Source organism: Eriocheir sinensis, unplaced genomic scaffold (assembly GCF_024679095.1).
Source record: "Eriocheir sinensis breed Jianghai 21 unplaced genomic scaffold, ASM2467909v1 Scaffold88, whole genome shotgun sequence".
NCBI classification, from domain to species: domain Eukaryota; kingdom Metazoa; phylum Arthropoda; class Malacostraca; order Decapoda; family Varunidae; genus Eriocheir; species Eriocheir sinensis.
In genome coordinates, this window is record NW_026112252.1 from 292501 (window position 1) to 297956 (window position 5456).

General features: G+C 41.9%; 1 long non-coding RNA gene across 1 annotated transcript in view; it reads right to left on the reverse strand.

Annotated features, from left to right (window-relative positions):
• The window catches only part of LOC126994802 (uncharacterized), a 9708-nt gene extending 5897 nt beyond the window's left edge, over positions 1–3811 (reverse strand). Inside the window, exon 1 of the long non-coding RNA XR_007749625.1 lies at positions 3573–3811. This is a non-coding gene — a long non-coding RNA (uncharacterized LOC126994802). The remainder of the gene's footprint in view (positions 1–3572) is intronic.
• Positions 3812–5456: the final 1645 nt, after the last annotated feature.

Below are 5456 nucleotides of genomic sequence, written 5' to 3' on the forward strand. Positions count from 1 at the left end.
AGCTTTTTTTTCCATCTCGCTGTGTTTTCCCATTCCCTCTACCGCCTCCTATTTCCTCCCCCATCCCTCACTTTTCACCATTCAGCTCCACCTCTACCCCCTATCCCTCCATTTTTTTCCATCGCGCTGTCAGTTTTGCAATTCTTCACCTGAGCAGCAAAATTTACGCGTCCCGCTGGTCCTTTTAATAACACGGCGTCCAGGTGGAGGCAAGAAGAACGAGGGAACGAGATGATGAACCACGGGAGCCTGGAGGCGTGGAGAACAACTGTGCGGTGGTGTTCAATTGAGCTGGCAGGCGGTACAGTCGAGGGAAGGATGATGAGGTGTTTACAGGAGTGTGTTGATGACAGTGTCCGGTACATGAAAGCTAAAGATATATGTGGCTGGGATGTGAAAGAGAAGTTGATCGCGTAAGTGTTTATACTGAGCTTGTTAGGATATATTATAAGTAAAATTACTGTGTTTGAGAAATGGAGTGAAGCAGAGTGATTAAAATATTAGGGTGACAAAAAGTATTAGAAGAAATGTGAATAATGCAGAAATAAGGACAATTACCTGACTTGTGAGAAGATACTAACGAGGGAAATGTGATGAGGTGCTTAGAGGAGTGTTGATGTTAGGGTAATGTACAAGAGAAGATGGCGCCACTATAAACACTTGCCTGCGCCATGATGGGCTGGGGCCGACTACCATCCAGGCCCCTCAAGATAGCCTGCCGGCGCTATAGATGGCGGCACTATAAACGTTTGCCTGCGCCATGACGGGTTGGGGCCGAATAACATCCAGGCCCCTCAAGCAAGCCTACCAGCGTAATAGGCGGAGACGTAAAAAAAAAAAAAAAAAGGTGTTCACATAAAAAAAAAACATGAAAATAAAGTTGATATTCTTTTTACAGCAAAGAAAGCAGGAAAACTAAATGACAAAGGAAAAACGAAAAAAATATAGTCTGCCAAGCACGGCGATATAAAAGAGGAAAGCATGATGGTGTTTACAGGCGAGGATGTCGATGTTAAGAATCTCCAGGTAAACATAGGGGTGTATGGAGGACTGGGTCGTTAAGAAGAAAAAGCTAACAGTGGAGGCGGTATTTTTTTTTTTCAACAAAGGAGGCAGCTCAAAGGCACAAAAAAGAAAACAATAATAAAAAAAAGCCCGCTACTCGCTGCCCCCAAAAAAGAATTAAAAGAGGTGGCCGAAAGAAAGGTCAATTTCGGGAGGAGAGGTGTCCTCATACCCTCCTCTTGAAAGAGATCAAGTCGTAGGCAGGAGGAAATACAGATGAAGGAAGGTTTTTCCAGAGTTTACCAGCGTGAGGGATGAAAGAGTGAAGATGCTGGTTAACTCTTGCATAAGGGGTTTAGACAGTGTAGGGATGAGCATGAGTAGAAAGTCGTGTGCAGCGGGGCCGCGGGAGGGGGGGAGGTATGCAGTTAACAAGTTCAGAAGAGCAGTCAGCGTGGAAATATCGATAGAAGATAGAAAGAGAAGCAACATCGCGGCGGAATTTAAGAGGTAGAAGGTTATCAGTAGGAGGAGGAGAGCTGATGAGACGAAGAGCCTTAGACTCCACTCTGTCCAGAAGAGCTGTGAGAGTGGAGCCCCCCCACACGTGAGGTGCATACTCCATACGAGGGCGGACAAGGCCCCTATGGATAGCAACTGCGCGGGGGAGAAGAACTGGCGGAGACGATACAGAACGCCCAGCCTCGAGGAAGCTGATTTAGTAAGAGAAGAGATTGAAGTTTCCAGTTGAAATATTGAGCTTGCAAGGATATATCAATTTACTGTGTTTGAAACAGCGAGAAAAAACATTGTAATATAAAGATGACAAGATATGAAAAAAATGTGTGGATAATTTTACGCCAGCTGATGGAAACAATGTGAAAAGAAAGTATTTACTGGTGACACTGAAACTCTTCCACTCAATTTATCTTTTTTTTTCTTTCTATCTTTCTTTCGTTTTCTTTCTTCCTACCTCTAAATGTCACCCCTCCCCCTCCCCCCCCCCTCCCCCATCCACACACATCCCACACTCACACTTATAATCGCTCTTGATATTTACATAATTGATACGTTTTTTTCTTCATGAACATAATTTAGAGAAAGTACACATGTACGTACGCATCCCATGGAACGGTGCCACTTCTACGGAACAAATTGTTCAAGAGTGTCGCATCTGTGGGGAGTGTTTGGACGCATGTGTGTGCTTACATTTCTTATCTTATATTTCAAATGAAAAAATAGAAAATATTTTCTTACAAAAAACCTTAGGCAGGGATAGTGGGGTCGTGTTGCACCTCAGAAATGTAAGGAGTTGTCTGAACGACCACCTGTTTTAAAACTATATTTAAATGAAAGGTATTAGAATGCTCTTGCCTGTATGCTTCAGCTCAGTGTGATGAGCTGAGTTTATTTTCTCTCTCGTTCTCTGCGGAATGATTATAGCTTCCAGGTCTGAGACGCGTGCCCAGAGCGTGACGGAGGTGAGATCGGGATGGAGCCACACATTCCGCGTTATTCATTTATCATGTAAAAATTCCCTGGTTCAGTCACGCTTGTTCGCGTGCTATCAACGATTGAGGCAGCTCACAGAAGGTGCCGGAGCCTTAGAACTTTTGCTAAAAATGGTCTTCACATTTATGCCAAGAATCGTGCCAAATCTGTTCTCAGACTTGCCAATAACTCCTTCATCAATAAATAAAAATATTGAAATTTTCCTAAAAAAATTGTTTCCATCTACCTGAAAATAGCTCCCACAAAACTCTCTCTCTCTCTCTCTCTCTCTCTCTCTCTCTCTCTCTCTCTCTCTCTCTCTCTCTCTCTCTCTCTCTCTCTCTCTCTCTCTCTCTCTCTCTCTCTCTCTCTCTCTCTCTCTCTCTTTTTTGTCTAGTCTGCTTTCATTCCGCTCACCCATCTTCTAATTTACTCCTGCTTATGATCATTCTCTCCCAGTTTTAATTCTACGTTTTCATCTTTTTTTCCTTTTCATCTTCCACTCTTTTTATTCATCGTTTTTTTTCAATTTTTCCTTTTTCCTCTTTCCTTTTTATTATGTTTTTTTCATTTTTTTTTTCTGACGGTCTTTGCAATACATTCTGCTCAAATTAAACTGTTTCCATTGATTTTCCTTTTTGATTCTCCTTTTCCTTCTTCCTTTTCCTCTTCTTCCTTCCAGTCCTCACTCTGTTCTACTTCCTCATTACCCTACTCCAAATTTTCCTTTTAATCTTGTTCTTTTTTTCTTCCTTTCGTTTCTTTTTTTATTTTCCTTTAACACTTTTACTCTCCCACGTCAACCTTCTCAATCTCCTCTTTCAATCACTTCCTCTTCCTCTTCTACTTCCTTCTAATCCTGACTCTCCTCTTCTTCTTCCTCATTATCCTACGCCAACTTTGCTTTTTATATCATATCTTTTTTTTCTTCCATCTCAATCTCCTCTTTCTCCTCATCTTTCAATCACTTCCTCTTCCTCTTCCTCTTCTACTTCCTTCTACTTTCCTCTCGCACGTCTGCCTTCTCAATCTCCTCTTTCTCCTCCTTCCTCTTCCTCGTCTACTTTCTTCCAGACCTCACGCTCTTCCTTCTCATTATCGTACTCCAAATTTTGCTTTGAATCTTTTTTTTCATCCCTTTAATTTTTTTTTATGTTGCCTTTACACATTTTTTTCTCGCACGTCAATCTTCTCAATCTCCTCTTTCTCCTCCTCTTTCAATCACTTCCTCTTCCTCTTCCTCTTCCTCTTCTACTTCCTTCCAGTCGTCACGCTCTTCTGCTTCCTCATTATCTTACTCCAAATTTTGCTTCTAATCTTTTTTTTTCCTGCCTACCTCTCATTCTTAATTTGGCTCACATCTTTTCTCCCGCGCGGCCATTCTCCAAACCCTCTTTTAGTTCCTCATTATCTCAATCTAAATTTTGTCATCCATTTTGTTTTCTTTCCTTTCATCTCGTCCTCTTCTCCGCCCCATCCGGGTTTGTCCTTATCCTTCCTGTTCTTTCGTTTTTTACGCCTTATGCGTATACTTTTTTTATCCGTCGTCTTTGCTGTTTGTATCGGCTGTTTTGGCTTTTTGTCTTTTCATTTTATTGTTCTTGCCTTTCATCTTCCTCCTTCCTCCTATTTCACTTTTGTATATTATTTTTTTTACTTTTACTTCCTCGTTTTGCTTTTCTGCGTTTCGTACATTCTCATAATATTAATCTTCCCAATTTCTACACATTTTTATTCCTTCTTTTTATTGTTTTCTTCCAACTTTTTCTATTTCTTTTCATATCCTCTTACTTTTTCATATATTCTAAGTCTTATTTCGCCTCTTATCCCTTCTCCCTACTCTGCCTTGCTTTAATTCTTCCATCGCCTTCCTCGTAACTTCCTTTTTGTATCCTCTACGTTCTTTGAGTTCTAATTCCTTGACATTTTTTCTTCACTTCCTTCTCCCGTTTTCTTGTTCATCTTCTTGTTTCGTGTTTGCATATTTTGTTTTCACCTCATCTAATATTTTTTTCCTTTACTTTTCTTCTCCGTTCCTCTTCTTTTCCTTCTTTTCTTCCTCTTATTCCTTCAAAACTCTCACTTACTCATACTTATTATTTCCATATTTCTCCTTCTCTTCTTTTTTTCTACTCAAAAACTTTCCTTCGATATTTGGGTTCCCCTTTTATCATTTTCCTCCTATTCTCTTCCTCTTTTGCAGTAGTGGTGGTGATGGATGGGTGGGGGGCGGCTGTATGGTAGTTCTGGCGGTTGAAGAGCCTGCCATGATGGTATTAATGGTAGTTATCCAAGTGGTGGGTGATTAGTAGTGGTGGTAGCGGCGGTGTTCGTTATAATGTTGTTGGTAGGTATGCCTATTTTGAATTTGAATCTGCGGGTTTGATGTACCATGTTTCACTGACTATTCTTCCAGTGTGTGTGTGTGTGTGTGTGTGTGTGTGTGTGTTCTGTGTCACATTTTGCACAGCTCTCCTCCCCGCCCTTCTCGTGGCCTGACAGCCAATCACACAGCAGAGCCGCGTGTGGGATTTGGATGGGGCAGTGTCACGAGTTGCGTCCCGCAAGGGTCGGTGCTGGGTCCTCTGCTTTATATTATTTTCATCAATGACTTGGACAGAGGAATTAGTAGTGATGTCAGTAAGTTCGCAGATGATACCAAGATCGGTAGAGTAATCCAATCAGACAGGGCCGCTAGGGTTCTCCAGGATGAGCTTGACAGACTATATGATTGGGCGGGGAAGTGGCAGATGGAATTCAATGTCGGGAAGTGTAGCATTTTGAGTGTAGGTAGGAATAACTCCTCACACAATTACTCCTTAAATGACACTCCTCTAAACAGGTCCGGGCGTGAGAGAGACTTAAGCTACGGTCACACTTGCTATTGTTAACGCAAGCCTGGCTTTTGTTTTCGCTGGCTTGCCAGCGATACGCGCGGCAGTCTGGTCACACCACATGCA